This window comes from Harpia harpyja, chromosome 8, assembly GCF_026419915.1.
Source record: "Harpia harpyja isolate bHarHar1 chromosome 8, bHarHar1 primary haplotype, whole genome shotgun sequence".
Classification (NCBI taxonomy): Eukaryota; Metazoa; Chordata; class Aves; order Accipitriformes; family Accipitridae; genus Harpia; species Harpia harpyja.
The window spans coordinates 9,363,027-9,378,588 of NC_068947.1; the positions used below are offsets into that span (position 1 = coordinate 9,363,027).

General features: G+C 43.7%; 2 protein-coding genes across 3 annotated transcripts in view; one reads left to right on the plus strand and one right to left on the minus strand.

Annotated features, from left to right (window-relative positions):
• RPL8 (ribosomal protein L8) overlaps positions 1-15,562 on the minus strand; it is a 161,739-nt gene that overhangs the window by 31,704 nt on the left and 114,473 nt on the right. The window lies entirely within an intron of this gene.
• Positions 8,598-15,562, plus strand: part of USP9X (ubiquitin specific peptidase 9 X-linked) — a 105,045-nt gene continuing 98,080 nt past the window's right edge. The window contains exon 1 of one of the 2 annotated variants that reach the window (XM_052794155.1): positions 8,598-9,102. The gene's annotated coding sequence lies outside the window, so the exon portion shown is untranslated. The remainder of the gene's footprint in view (positions 9,103-15,562) is intronic. The other variant, XM_052794153.1, reaches the window with a different exon arrangement.

Genomic DNA, 15,562 nt, shown 5'->3' on the forward strand with positions numbered 1-15,562 from the left:
GGCAGACACCCCCCTTGTTGAGAACCCAAATTTCCTATCACCCGACGCTGGCAGGCTGAAAGTTACGCAGCCGCTCACACTTTTTCTCCGCGGCTATGGGAGAAAGGGAAGCAGCTCCGGAGGACAGCGGCGGAGCGGGGCGAGTCGTGCTCGGGGAGCCACGTGCCACGGCTTTTCCCGTGGACTGCCGAGGGACGCCAGGCAGCCGCATCCGACAAGGTGCCCCATTTGGAGGTGGTCACAACCCAGTGAGACGTATCCAGCCGAAACGACTACTGTTTAACATGTTAGGAGCCTCACTCTCCTTTGAAATAGAGACAGACTTATGATGGATTTAGCCCGCTAAGTAGGGGCTAGATCTGTGCTGAACTGCAATGGGCCGCAGTCTTTCAGCCATATGTTTTTGATACTTGTAACATTCCTTGAATTAAGGTTCAAGGAAAACTTCAAAAGTCTACTGTTGCTCGGTGAAATGAATACTACTAATGGCATTAATCCATGGACTTCAGTTGGACTCTCCACCTGAGAAGAGCAAGGAATTAGTCTTTTGTAATGATGTATAAGCCTTAAGAACTGCTGGCATTTTGGTTCATCTGCTAAAAATCTTATTCAGAAAAAAAGAAAAAAACCCAGCAAAACCCATGGATGATTTAAGATTTTTTCTGTCATTTCAGAAAATAAAGGAGTAACTACTTTGTCTCTAGGAAGTTAAAATACACTATATTTTGTTCATTTTTGGTTTGTTTTGTATTTTCTGTTAAAGACTTTAAGATTTTCTGTTAAAGATTTAAAAATATAGAAGTGCGCCTAAACATGTATTACTACATGTGCATGTAAAAATATAAACACAAGGAAAGGCAAACAATTAAAGGGACATTATGATCTGAAATTTGACTCTCATTTTAACTTAGGAAATAACCAGTAATAAGTTTAAAAGCAGAAGAACTACAGAATTCTAGTAGCTAAGATTTCAAAAAGAAAAGTAACTTGTTGGTATCAGGTTTGTCCATTTGGTCTCAATTTGTAATTGAGAGCAGTGCAAAAGACAGAATTAGTGACAAATCACTTGGAGTTTTACAGTGTGTTTTGCTTAATATTCAAAAAAGGCAAACCACAGAAATAAACTTTTGTTTACAGCATAAACTTTAGCTTTTGTCCCTTTACGTTATTTCCATATATTAAGATCCTGAATTATATTTACCTTCCCAAAATAATGGGATAAAAATAAATGGAAAAGAATTAGTGTGCTGAGAAAAAGCAGATTGCCTCTGGATGATAAAGGATCTACTTATATATTGTTTCAATAGACCAACTGATATGTCTAGTAAAAACAGACAAGCTTTGATGCGTACAAGCCTGTTTTCAGATCTAATAAAAGATATTACCTCTCCTTACAAGTTCTGGCTTGCTTATTGCCTTATACCATTCTGGCTACAAAGACAGTGCTATTGCTCAAACATTATTACTACTACTAACCTCCCAGCTAAAATAACACTACTACTACAAAAGTCCTAGTATGAGTTACTTCATATTTATCAAACATGTTTTTAATGTATGTAATCTCTCAGAAAGGCTATAGGGCTACATAAAGAAAAAAACATGGCATAAAGTTAATCTGCATTATGTTCTGAAGTGACCTGTCAGAGTGAGATAAGGGAATAGCAATATAATTGCAGTTACCAAAACTCAGTCTTTACAAATTAGCAACGTAAAATGACATTTGCTTACTATAGTGTTTCATGAAAAGAGATATAATGATTTTTTACAGAAGTTTTTGACAATGGGGATTATTTTTGCAGGTAACTGGCAATAAAATACAGATAGCCAAGAAAAACTTCTGGCAAAAAAGAAGAGAGCGGAGTGACAAACACATAACTAAACATTCCAAAATCCTACTACTCTGCATGCTGCACTGTTAAATCCCTCTTTAGACTGAAAAAAATATCTTCAATCCCAAGAAACAAAAAGAAAACTAGCTTTAAAAAAATAACAAACTTCCTTCCTGTACGTATTTTTAGATTTAAGCCTTTCTGACAAGCTATTTTATAAAGCTCAGATAAAACTACTGATACAAGATTGGAAATGGATCTGTGCTTTGCTTCAAATCATGTTAGCATGTTTATTTCAAATTCTGTGGTTTAGTCTTAAATAATCTTTTTCTATTGTTTCTTTCTCTCTGATCACACCTCTGTCTTTTTTCTGTTCCAGAACTGCAGTAGTAACCTTTCTTCTATCCAACTACCCTGTTTTGAAACTTTTCATGGTTTCTTAATGATACCAGTTTCACATGATCCTGTTGTCTAGCTGTCCCTCTGCCTGTCAGTTCCCCCTGAGCCTTTCAGCCAGTATCAATAAACTTTGAACAAGGGATAAGGGCTTCCAAAGAGACGTTAATTCCCACAAATTTTAGGAAGACTGTTAGCAAGAGGAGGAAGAAATGCCAAAGAAGTGCCCACTGTTGGAAAGGCAAGTACAATTTAGTTATTATACCTCCTGCTTGCTATTAGCTAATTAAGCTCCTGACCTGTCCAGCGTATTTAACATAAACCAGGCACTTTAGCTTGTGAAGGATGTAATTCAAGGTTGGAGGGAAATCAGGATTGGAAGGGAACAAGATGCTCAGCCATAGGAAAACAAGCTGCTTTAGTTCTACTGTGCACATAGCAACTCTTGTGTTTAGAAACGCTATGTAAGTGAAAATGACCATCACATAATATGTAATGGATATAATTTTGTGAACAACAGTCTGCTTCAAATTTATACTGGTGCAATGACAAACAGCCTGTGTGCAGAGATGCATTCAGAAAAACTGAGGAAATGGCAGTAGTCCATGAATCTACAGAATTTCTTGCAGTTTTTTGACAATGTTCTCATCTAGCATGCTTAGGAATAACATTGACAAGTTTTAAGAACAGTTCCCTTCTTCCCTCACTCTGCTCCTAAGGCTGGAAGGAAGTCAGACTTCTTAAAGGTTCATGTGGATGAAGAGGACCATATGGTTGTCAAATCAATTCGTTGAACTCTGTCCAAATCCTATGAGACGGATGCTTTTCACATGGACACCACATGGTTTATCCGAGGACAGATCGGCTAGGAACCAACTAGACAGAAAAAATAAAGTATTCTGAATTGCTCCCTCTCCAAAAGACGGACGAGATACACTTTTGGGCCTGTAAATAGAAGTTTTCACAACCAGTCTCTGTCATATTTGGTAGACACACACAGAATTTCTGTTTATGCTATTTATTTAACCCTTATTTGAACAACTAAGTGAATAACGGGAAAACGCCACACCATATTTTTCTTACCGTAAGAATTGTTCCTAATCAGATAGCATTTTCTTCAACGTATGAGACCACATGTCCCCACAACATCTTTCTCTTACCAAATTTCTATGATTTCCACCTAAGCATGCATTCTTTTGTACCTCTAAGTATGGAGCATAAATTGGGTTTAACTGCTTCTATGAGTCTTTCAAGAGTGACATTACGCTCATTCCAACATCACTGTTAATTAACATCTCATCCAACCAGAAATCGAAAGTGGAAAGATGGAAAGTTATGACTATGAAGAGAAGTCTTCTATTGTTGTGAGGAATGGTAATAAAGCAGCCGTCTCAGGAGAAACTAAAATGAAATGTCTATATTCAACCTTTATTTGTAACAGAAAAGAGATATTGCATCACTCCAGAACAGTTTTTGCAACTTCTTGATACATTACTTCTGTCGGAATTTTTTTTCCTAATTTTGAATGTTAATTTATATGTACAGTAAGTACTGTCTGATACCTCAGGGTCACACCCCCCCCACCCCCCCACCCTCGAGTTTATGAAACTCAGGATAGGAAGGTAGAGATTACATCTGAGTTTTGGAATACATACACAATAGCTAAATTTTAAAATTTATTGCATTTGGATTCTGGCTTTGCTCCATATAGAAAAGCCTAAATATATGATGTCTAGATACAGTAATGATATGCTAAACAGTCTAAACCCATCTTATTTGTTATTGGAATAACTTTATTGGGTTTTGCTTATCAGTTTAAGGCGTACAGAAGGCCAAGTTCTCACTGAGCTGCTTGGCATTTTCCCATCAAATACACTAATCACCTGCCATGTCGGCTAGAAAATGTAGATGTATCAGGGCCCTGAGGGCACTAACAGAGCTCCCGATGCTCCCGGCCCCCAGGGAAAAGCCGGTCCCTGGGGTACCCTGGTGAAACCCATTTCCCGCGGGGAACATCTCTGCACATCATCTTTTGTTTTCGTCATGCCTTACCCAACCCATGGTACACAACACCACATGCGCCGAGCGCGAGCGTGAAAATATCAGACGCTGCCCACCACTCGTGTGTTGTATTTGGGACTCATTATTTGCAGGATGAAAATATCATTTCATCATCTACGTAATGTTCTGTGATTGCTATGATACAATTACGCTTTACATGTGAAATGACATTTGTGAAAAACAGGAGTTCTTTTCTGAAAGGGATGACATCCTACGATTCAATGTTGTACAAAATGACATATACCCGCACATCGTTATTGCCAAAATACTAACCCAAATATATGCTGCATACACCAAAGAGTTGCGCAAGTGCAAAGTACTCTTTTCCTTACGGGCATGCACACGCGGGCTCAAATAAGTCAACAAAAAATTATGTAAACCAACAGCACTACTCACGTGCTTAAGTGATTTACTGGATTGGGCCCAAAAATACTGAAAATGTTGCAGGATTGATTCTTGACATGAACCCTTACAACAAATCTTCATGTCCAGGCCGTAGCTTGTTTGATTTTCAAGCAGTGGTTTTTCTTTTTGATAGAAACTTTCCTTATCTGCTATGCTGCTTGTTTTGTTTTCTGAGAGCTGGTAGGTACTACATAATGCAGCCTCTAAGGGGCTGAACCGGAAGGAAAAAAAAAAATGATCTTTCATGGGTCTGTGGTAAAATTCTGCTTTCTCTCTTCCGTTACTGCTCTTTTATGCTACCCAGTTGCAAAGCTCCATAGCACTACTCTGCATCAGCAACGCTGCAAGTTTCATTTTTGTCTATGGAGCAGTGTGGCATTAATCAGAGTTTAAGAACAAGCGATAAATGCACCTATTAACCTAGAGATTTTCTGAATTCTGAATTATTCCTTCACCGCAATGTTTCCTTTTTCATTTCTTTTGGGTTACTCAATGAACAACATAATGAGCTAGTTTGCAACTGGTTTCGCTTTTTGTTTGATAGGCTGACCGCAGTGCATGAGCTGGGAAGCCTGAAGGGAAACGCTTCCATTCCCCACATTTTCCACTGAATTAAAAATGTAGCAAAAGCATTTCTAATCATACCAACGGTTGTGTACAGAGGGGAATTAACCATAAGGACTACTGAGGAATAAACTAGTCTGCCATAGTTCTCTGCATGGACGCTTATTTCAGAACAATTAGTGAGTTTTGTGAGCGCCTACTGACTTCTGTCTTCATACCATGGATATTCTCTAATCAGCAATTTACTCATATCCTTTTGTTTCCATAGCTGCTGCACAAAGATAAACCGGTAACATTTATCTGCAGTATCGGGGGGAGGGGGAAGCGTCAATCTTTTCCAAAGGCAAAGCAGAGTTGTACAAGATGAGCCACGGCAACGCCCCCAGAGAACTCTGGAAGCCCGAGCGAAGAGGGATGGGCATAGATTTTTGTTTGGGGGAACAGGAAGAATTCCCCAGTCAGAAGTCTGGCATGCAGTTTGCTTGTTCAGTAACCACAAAGTGCCACTGCCGTCCCAATATCTTCTTTTATTTGGTGCCATAAATAGCTCCCTACTTCAGCCTATCGTGACCTTTGATTAGCACAGCTACAAGCAACTGCTGGTCCGTGATAGCACTTCAGAATATACTTTTAAAACAGGAAGGAGGTAAAATATAAAAGTAAGAGAATAAACATGGTCGTGTATTTTTTTTTCCCCATGCAAGTGCAAAATTCCTCTTACATTTCATTATGCTTCTGCAAACTGTACCTCAAGTAGAATCTAAAATCAGAAAACTATCACCAAAGGTCCCGGAAAGCTGAAGAAGAATTGGTTCTGTTTGTTCCAAACCTAAGGTTTCAATTAAATTAATCAGAGCTTCTACTCTTTCTTGTCTTGGCTGAAGGAACCCTTCTTCACAACAGGGAATACTTGCTACAAGTTCTACCAGTATTGTTTCCACAAGTATTGTTCACATCTTTTTTTGTTTTGTTTTGTTGACTTTTATGTGAACTGACAGTCAATTTCTTGGTGGACAATTGCCCACATTATAAAAATCCACTGATGTGTCACTGTTTGGCTCTGCCAAAAAAGCCACAGTGCTTGGAAGGAACACAGTATTTGGCCTGTCATTAAAACGGGGGTCTACTTAACAATAAAAAGAAATGACCATCAATAAACACAGCAGTTTAAGGATAAGAAGTGTCAAAAAATATACAACTACAATTGTTTGAGGTGCCATTGTGCCTCTGTAAGTCATCATAAACAGAGAAGAGCTCGAGGGAGAATACCGCGGCAGGCAAGGAGAGTTAAATGCATTATAGGTGCAGTAATTTTAAATGCTGTCCCAGGAAAACAAACCGGATAAATTGCAAACAGGAGGGAAAGCCCAAAGCAATTGATGAAGGACAAAAAAGGAAAAAGGAGGCCACAATAACATGCTCAGAGGCATGAAAATCACCGAGATAAAAGGGCTGTTCTTTCTCCGATTACGCTATTTCTAGCCCAAACATGAACAGGCTTACACTTACACAGATTTTCACCATGATTATGGCTTGTTTTTATTGTTGGTGAAGAACATGCACATAAAACTATTCTTCCAGTAAACAAACTGCTGCATTTGTATGGCCATGAAGCAGCTGCATCCTTCGTTTTGTTTAACGAGTGGTTAATGCAGAGACGTACTTTAGATTTCCTTCCCAAATAATACAACCTAGTGATTAGCAAAAAAAGGACTAACTCTAATTTTGTTAAAATAGGAAGTAACAGTAGGTATCACCGCTTGGTTTTGTGCTCTAGCTTTTTACGGAAAAACACCCACCCACAGCTCCTGCAATGAGCAACTGGTATTTTAGTCTTTGTCACTGCGCGGTCCACAAGATAAACATTTTGCACAAGAGTTAAGGCTGTTAGCCCTAGCCTCTTGAGCAAATTCCAACCCATGCAACCTAAATTCTTCCCGTGTTTTCAGCTGGATACTGTATTTTTCACTTCCTGCTCTGAAATTCTTGAATGATGTCGTTAAAATGGGACTTTGACCTTGGAATACAGACAAACAAAAGACATTAAGCACCGTTTCAGGTAGTCTCCGAGACCAAGTTCCCCAGGTCTGCCAAACTTCTGTCCTTCCACAAGGCGTGCTTTCCCATTTTTCCCCAGGTTTTAAATTCAGGTTTACCGTCTCCCCGATTGCCGTATAAAGCACCTACACAGACCGGGGTTCTACTGACTTCATACTCTAGTCGCGCACAGAAACGCAACCGGATCAAAGGAGGAAACAACAGCAACAAAAGATCCACTTGGCTTTTTTAAAACGGCGGTGTCCCCTAACCAGGTGTCTGTTCTGAGGGAGGCGGCGTTTCGCTGAGGAATGAAGTCACTCCCGCGCGCGACTATGTCAGCCCCGAGGCCCTGCCCACAGCCCGTTGTCACACGGCGGGCCCGAGGCCTGCAGGGGGTCGAGGTCCGAGCAAAGGCCCTGCCGCCGCAGCGCTGCCCGCTGCGAAAACCGCAGCCGCCGCACACCCACCGGACAACCCCGCCTATCCTACCCCCCCCCCCCCCCGCCCCCGCCTGCCTGCCCAGGCTGCTCCTGGCCCCGGGCGGCGAGCGGGCAGCCAGGCCGCCTCCGCCCCGGCTTTGTCCGCCCGTCCCCCCGCACGGCGACCCGAGGGCGGGGCGGCACCGACCGCCGCCGCCAGGCCCAAGGGGACGCGGGCGGCGCCGACGGGGCCCAGCGCGGCGGCAGCAGCGGCCGCGCTGACGTCATTATCCGGGCCCTCCGCGCGGTTCGCCCGGCGGGTCACAATGGAACCCGCTCGAGCCCAACCGACGTGAAACGGTCGCGCGCGCGCGCCTCGGCTTCCCTCCCCCCCCCCCCCCACTCCCGCCTCCCTCGCGCGCGCTCCCTCCCTCGCCGCACACATAGGGGTGGGGGCAGGCGGGCCGCGGCCTGGGCCTCGCCGCTGCGGCGTGAGTGACAGCCCGCGGAGGGGGGGAACGGGGACGACACGGGGGCGGGGAGCGCGTCACGCCGTTCGGGTGGCCGTGCCGCCGCCGCTGCGCTAGGTCGGGGCCTGCGGCGCGGTCCGGGCGCGGAAGGCTCTGCCGGCGCCGCCATCTTGCCCAAGGCCCCGCCAGACGGAGGTGCGCTGCCGCCGCTGCCGCCGCCGGGAGCGCGAGGAGCCGCCGCCGCGTCTCGCCTCGCCTCGCCTCGCTCCCTCCCCCCTCCCCCGCCCTCCCCTCCCCCCCGCACGCACGGAGCCCGTCAGCGCAGAGCGCTCCAGCCGCCCGGGCCGGCCCCTCCGCTGCCACTTTCCTGCCCGCCCGCCCGCCCGCAGCCGCCCAGCCGAGCCCCGGGCCCCCGCCAGAGGCCGCGGGGTGCGTGTGCGCCCCCTCCCCCGCGTGCGCCCGGTCCCCGGACGGGGCGGAGCGGAGCGCGCAGGCCCCGGCCAAGCCCCAGCCGGAGCCGTAAGCCCAGGGCCGCCGGGCAGGAGCTGGTGACGCAGGAAAAACGCCCCGGCGGTGCCGCCGGCGCCGGAGAGAGCGGAGCGGCCTGGGCCGGGATCTGAAGCGCGGGCAGCGGCGGCAGCTTCGCCCTCCCTCTTTCCGTCGCAGTACACGGCGCCCGCCCGGGGAAGGAGGGTGGGGGGGTGGGGTGGGGGGGGGGTGGGGGAGACGGGACCGGGGAAGCGGAGCCGCCCCCTCAGTCAGCCGGCCGCACGCCCGGGATCGCGGGGCCTGGCATGAGACTCTGCCCCGCTGGCTACCTGGGATGAGGCGGTCCCCGGCCGCGCTCCTTCGGCAGCACCCAGGAGGGCACCGGGCCGTCGCAGCAGCAGCCGCGGGACAAGGAGAAGCCGTGCGGGGGTGAGTGGCGGAGCGCTGTGCCCGGGCGGGGCCGGGAGCCGGAGCCGAGGCCGGGGCCGGGTACGCGGCGACGCGAAGCCGGCTGCTCGGGGGCAGCTGGTCGTGCTGCAGCCGGCCGCTGTCGTGCGGAGAGGAGCGGAGCGGAGGGAGGCGCTCCCCGGGGGATGGGGCTCCCCGGGTCGGGGTGCGGGACGGCGGGGGTGCGGCGGGGAGGAGGGGGCGAGCCGGGCCCCGCGGGGCGGGGGTGGTGGTGGTGGTGGGGGGGGGGGGGGTGTGGAGATAACGAGCGGCGGGTGGCGGCAGCGCCTCCCTCGCAGCCCCCGGCGTGTGGCCCTGCATCGCTGGTGTTTTGGAGGGCAAGGGAAAATGGCTGACGGCTCCTCATCCTCTCCCCGGCTGCTGGGGGGTGGAAGTGCTCCGCGCCCCTCGGGGGGCTCTGTCGGCCGCCGGGCGGCCCCTCCCGCCGTCCCCGTGTCCTCCCCTCCCGGTGCCGCCGGGCGAGGAGGGCCCGGTGGCTCCCCGCAGCGCTGCACCCAGCTTTGCCTCCCCTGGTTCTCGCTTCCCTTCGCACCGAACGCCATTACTGAGGTGGAGTGATTGGAGCCGTGTAGGCCCGGGCGACGCCTGGAAATAAGGCCCTGCCGAGGCGCTTTTCCTACAGTCTCAATGAAAACCACCAGCACCAGCTCGTTCACGCCCGCTGTAAACATTATTAACACGTAGGCCACTCCTCTAGCCTCGGCTTCCAGCAACCCTATTTCGATGCACAACCCCCCCCCCCCCCCCCCCCACGTTTGTGGCTTTTCGCATCTTCTTCTAGTTCACCCTGCCGCTTCTTCTCGAAGTTATGTCTTAGGGCTTGTCCGTTGAGATTTATTTTAGGCAGTATAACCCTCTCCCCTCGTCCAAGGTGTACGGCAGGGGTAGTTGCGTGCAGTTTGGCCACGGTTATTCTCTGTTATTGTCCTCAAGAAAACGGAGGATTTCACCAGTTGGATGGGTTGTTGGGGGTTTTTGGTGTGTTGGTAGTTGCTCTGCTAACGTGTGCTCTCCCACTTCGTGCGGCATTGTTTGTATACAGAGAGAACAGCCTTTGAAAATTATTTATTTTGTTCTCAAGTGATTTTGTTCTCATAGAAGCATCCAAAAATGTTGAGGTGGTTTTTAAGGTGCCATATTTCATTTTCAGGTGGCTCCCTCAGAAGCCCAGTTAAGTATTTTGAAGGTGTACAATAACACACAACCGTACAGGAAAAAAAAATTATTTCAGAAAAGAATCGTTCTAATTAAATGTTCAAAGGACTCCCAGGCTGACTGTAGACATTCTTTGTGTGTCTCAGCTGTCTTCATGTTGTCTGTACAACTTGATTTACATTCACAGTTCTGCAGTTGTATTCCTATCTCTGGACGTTTGTATCGGCCCAAAGACCCTCTGAAGTCACAGGCTCAAAGCTAGCACAAGGCCCACTTTTGCTGACCTAGTTGCAGAACTGGGACCTGTATTTTTAAAAAGTTGTTGAATTTAGTTATTAATATGCCGTGTTAAGTATACTAGTGGCAACACTTGTTATGACAGACGGACTATGTAACCTGTGTTTTTCAGCAGGCTTCTCAAATGCCTGACGAATGGATATTAAAATGGTTATGTTTAGGAAGGGACTATTGATGGGTGTTTGGAGGATTGACCTTTATTGATTATGGAATAGAAATGGTGTCTCTAGTAAGAAAGATTTAGGGGTGACTGAAATCTCTAGGCAGCTAACTTTATTCTTGATATTTTAAGGTTTTACTTTGAGAAATCGGCAGAAGTCCCCACCATAAGTATTCCTGATCAAGTAACATGTTTATTTCAGCAAAACCTAAGTCATACATGAGGGTGTTGGAGGTGTTTTTGTTTGTTTGCTTGGGAGTTTTTTTTGTGTTTTTTTTAAATAATGCTTTTGATTCTTTGAGTTGAAGTAATGTTTATTCTTTGAACCAAAAAAGTACAGTAGCTAATATCAATAATTTTGGGGAAGCATATAAAATACATGTATCGATTATTCTGTTGCAACACCCTGGACAACGGTGATGTGTAATGATAACTTTGAATGGAAAACATAAACATAATCATAAAACTGCAGTGGAAGAAGCTCAAGTATCAGCATGTTGTGTTTGGGGGGGGGGGCAAGGGGGAACGTAGCTAAAAATAAATGTAGGATTGTATCATAGTAACTTTCTCATCTCTCCCCAATACCTTTTGTACTTTTCTTTCATGTAGGTTTTCTTAATGGTATTTCTTTTGGGTAGCCTCTGTCTTAATCTTTCCAGGCTGCTACTTCATGTCTTGCAGAATTTGCCCTTGTGATACTTCTGCCCATTGAATTGGAAGACTACATCTGGAGGTGATAATCAATAAGGATAGCGGTAGCAAAACAGTTTACTCTTTCTGTATCTGTGGAACACTGTCACCCTTACATAAACGTTTTATTTCCCACATTGTGGTGCATTTGTACTCAGAAATAGACCAGTGCAACTACTCTCTGTTCTAAATGCACACTTTTAGGTTTATGCATTTTATTAATGTTCTGGAATTCTTACAGGTGAGACTCAGGATAAACAAAAATAGTGGATTAGTGTCTATTCAATAAAATAAGATAGACTTCTAAAAAAGTAAAAGTATCTGTAATACCTTTGTTCCAAGACATCTTACATTTAAAATTGCAGTTAGTTCCAATATGAGTACAACTCTGGGTTAAGATGGATAGGAATTCAGTTATTTATCAGTTTGAAGAAATTACTATTAAATGGCTTTAAAGTTATGTTTCTGTCAGGTGTGTATTGAAAATATATGAAGTTCCATGGGAAATGTTTCTGTCCTTCCTGCTCCAGTTTAGAAGTAAGTTACGAACTTGTTTCAGGTATTTGAATGGCAAACTCTTTTGTGTTAGGCAGTACTCTTGAGTGTGTGTGTGTATATATATATATAATTTTTTTATCCCCCCCCCCCCCCGCCCCGAAATACTGTTTTATATATCCTAACAGATCTAAAAACTGTAGGTATATTTTGAAAACATCCTGAGCAGGATGGCCTCATTTGTGAAGTAAAGGAATCAAAGACGGTGTGTCTTAACAGTTTTTCACTTAAAGCATGATTTATTTATTTTTTTAAAAAACAAGCCAAACCCTGCAAAACCCCAGAAACTATTAGACTTTAATTCTTTTTCTTTTCATCACAAACACTGTTTAATCAAACCAGTAGTCTTGCTTATCCGGCACTTGCAGAGACCAATGTGAAGTGGTTGTCTGAAGATGTAAGAAACTTCGCTGGGTTTACTGTTTACTTGAAAAGCTGTACATGCGAAGGCTTTTTTGTGGCCTTTAGAAAATTGTTTCCTGGATGTTTGCATTAGTATTAATCTGAACATATGGACATGGTTTCTCTTGTTCAGGTATCTTAAGTTTTTCTTATAACACGGATCTGGCTCCTTTAAACTCTGTGTAGCTGCATCTGGTTTTATTATCCATATCACCCTTGTTTAAAATCAGGGTTCAAAATTTAAAGCTGTACTTGAGGGTATGTTTTGGGAACACAGCTTGTTAATGTCTGTCTTTTGTTGTAGTACCTTGCCTTTTGGAAAGCTAACAGTGCTGTGTACTGTTGCTGTAGACTTGTCTTATATCATACACGATGTTTGTGGTATATAACTACACAACTTTTTTTTTCTTTAACATAACTGAGCTTTGTTGTGCATACTGTCCCCCTGACACAAACCTAATGAAAAAAGAATTAAAAATTAAGCTATACTGCTATACCTGCCCTTTACTATCAGTTTAGAACATTCACCACAATCTTTATTTTGTTCCATTTTTCTTAAGAGGTTCTTATTCTGCAATAGCCAGTAGTGATGAAAGTCCATTGCTTAGCTGTCTTGCCAAGCAGTTGGTTATGTTTAGGAAGAGCAGTTTGGTAAACCTTTGTATTGCAGAATGGTAGTTAAAAGAAACAGTCTTTCCATAGCAGAGGCAAGGGATGGAAAGGAGGTCTTTCATAAGCATATGCTTGCATGCAGTGAGACTTGAATTTTTCTACCTGGGAAGTTTGAGCTACTTTGGATTCACGGGTCAGAAAAATGCAGTGACATTTTTCATATATTAAATCTAGTTTTTGTTCTCTTATTAATGTAGGAACATCTTAAAGTTCTCTGTTATAATGAGTTACAGTTTCGTAATCTTTAAAACAGTTATGTTGTATTGGCTGTCTCTGTTACGCTTAAGGCTGTAGCATGACTTGAGAATATGGTTAAGAGAGGTTCCCTCTGCACTTCATGACAGAACCATCTTTTGACTTAGATCTTCTTGTTTAGGGTCTTGAATAGATAGACAGTGGCAGAAAGCTATTCTGTCATGACTTTGCACCATCAAAATGTCAGCTGTTGCATTTTTGAGACATTACAGTGTCCACTTGAGCCCACTGGTGCTTTGAGAACTTTCTATAGATCTGGTTTAGTAAAATAATTTAAAATATTGAGTGTTGGTAAGGTTACAGGAGAGCTGTTGTTAACTTTCCTCACAATAGAGGAGAGGAGCAAAGTACATAAGTAGCCAGTTGTGACTAAGTGTAAAATCTTTTGGCTTCTTTTTTTTCTTAAGGGAGCTTAACAGCACAGCCAGTTCCTTTTGCATTTTTTGTTGTGAATTTTCTGATACTTGCTTCGTTTTGTAAGAAGCCATTAGTTACTCATTTTGAGAGTTGAATTCAATTTACTTGATATCAAAGCTTTTTGGTTGCCAGCTGTTGATGTGTTTTCAAATAAAAATTAAAATGCTGAGAATAAAACCCGTTTGGATACATGTATGTTCACAGGCTTGCTTTCTCCTTTCTTACATTAGGGATGTATGGTTTTCTTAAAGGATTGGTTAGTATTAACTGAGAATGATTACTTGCTTTTGGTTAATTTCTTTGTGTTAGTACATCTCCAAAAGAGATCCATTGGATGTAGATTTAAAATCTAGTCATGTTTTGATTGCTAATATTTTCAGCTTTTTTCATGAAGTTAAAATGAATACTGCTTTAGAAGTAATGCATAGCTATCAGGAATGTTAGCGTGGGAAACTTTTATTTGTAGCATCCTTGATGTGCTTACAAAAACAGTATGTAACCTTGTTTCGTGATTTAGTTTTCCTTACACATGTAACTGCCAACAGAAAAATGTGATTTTTTTTCATACAGATCTTTGCATGGACATCTTAGCAAATCATACTGTTTGGTAGTTAGTGTTTAGCCATGAATTCACTCATAAGAGGGGAATTCCACATTGCATCATTCCTTAAAGATGTACATCTGTGAATGGAGAACTCTGACAGAAGAAACCTTTTTTCCAATTTTTTTTTTTTTAAGCTGAGATTCAAGAATTATGTTGAAGGCAAGACACAAACATGTGACTCCTTAACGTTTGCTCATCTCCTCTTCTCCTCTCTGCTCTAAAATGTAAAAGGCTGCCATAGTATTTTTTTAACAGAAGTGTTGTTCAAGTGAGTGCTTCAAAATAATGAAAAGTACATGCAGGGAGTTTCAGGGCTAATTTTTCATTAAGCTTTCATGTAAAATATGCAAACCTCAAGTAATGGAAAATAGTCTCTAGAAGAGCCTTTGTTTAAGACAAATAACACTTTTTTGTAACAGCTGAATGGCAACATGGAATGGCACAAAAATGTATGTTTTGAATTCCATAGGCTTCAATCCTTAAGTAACCTAATTGCTGCTTAACCTTTTCTCTAGCTTCAGCGGGACTAGGTGTGGGAAGAGGAAAAGGTATTGTTTTGTGTTATGGTGGTCTTAGCTACAATGCTCTGAAATGGTGAAAGAAGAAAAAGGAGATTGTTTAGAAATGTGTCCAGTAAAGAAAAAATAGTAGTGATGTGTGCCAGGTAGGATCTCTGTGTTACCAGACAAGCTTTTTTGGTTGGAGGAGAGTGTACTTGCTAACACTGTGGTGTGGGATAGTGGTGACAGGCCTGTATTGGCTGTGGGTGGAACTTCAGTTTTCTTGTCCAGAAGTGAAAATTGACAGTGAGGGGAAGAAAAGTCTCTTACTTTTTGTTGTGGTACAAGTGTCTCAGGACATTTTTCTAATACGAGATGAGAATGAACATCGTTGTCAAAATATACTGGTGTATCAGTAAATGAGCCTTGCATCCTTTGGTGTTTTAATTTTTCTGCTGTCTTAGCAATGAAGTACTTCAGTGTGGTTTTGAATAAGTTTGAACAGAACAAGTCTATGAATTTGAAAGTTAAATAAGAAAGGTGGATCTGCTTAGCTTAATTTTTAGGTGAAAAAGTTGGGGAAAGACCAAAATTTTGATAAACTAAAAGCTTAAACTATAGTTTAAATTATATTTTGTTAGACTTTGTATATTTCTATTTTAGAAATAAAATATTGTTTGGTGATTTCTGACGGTTTCCTTTTAATGCATTTTC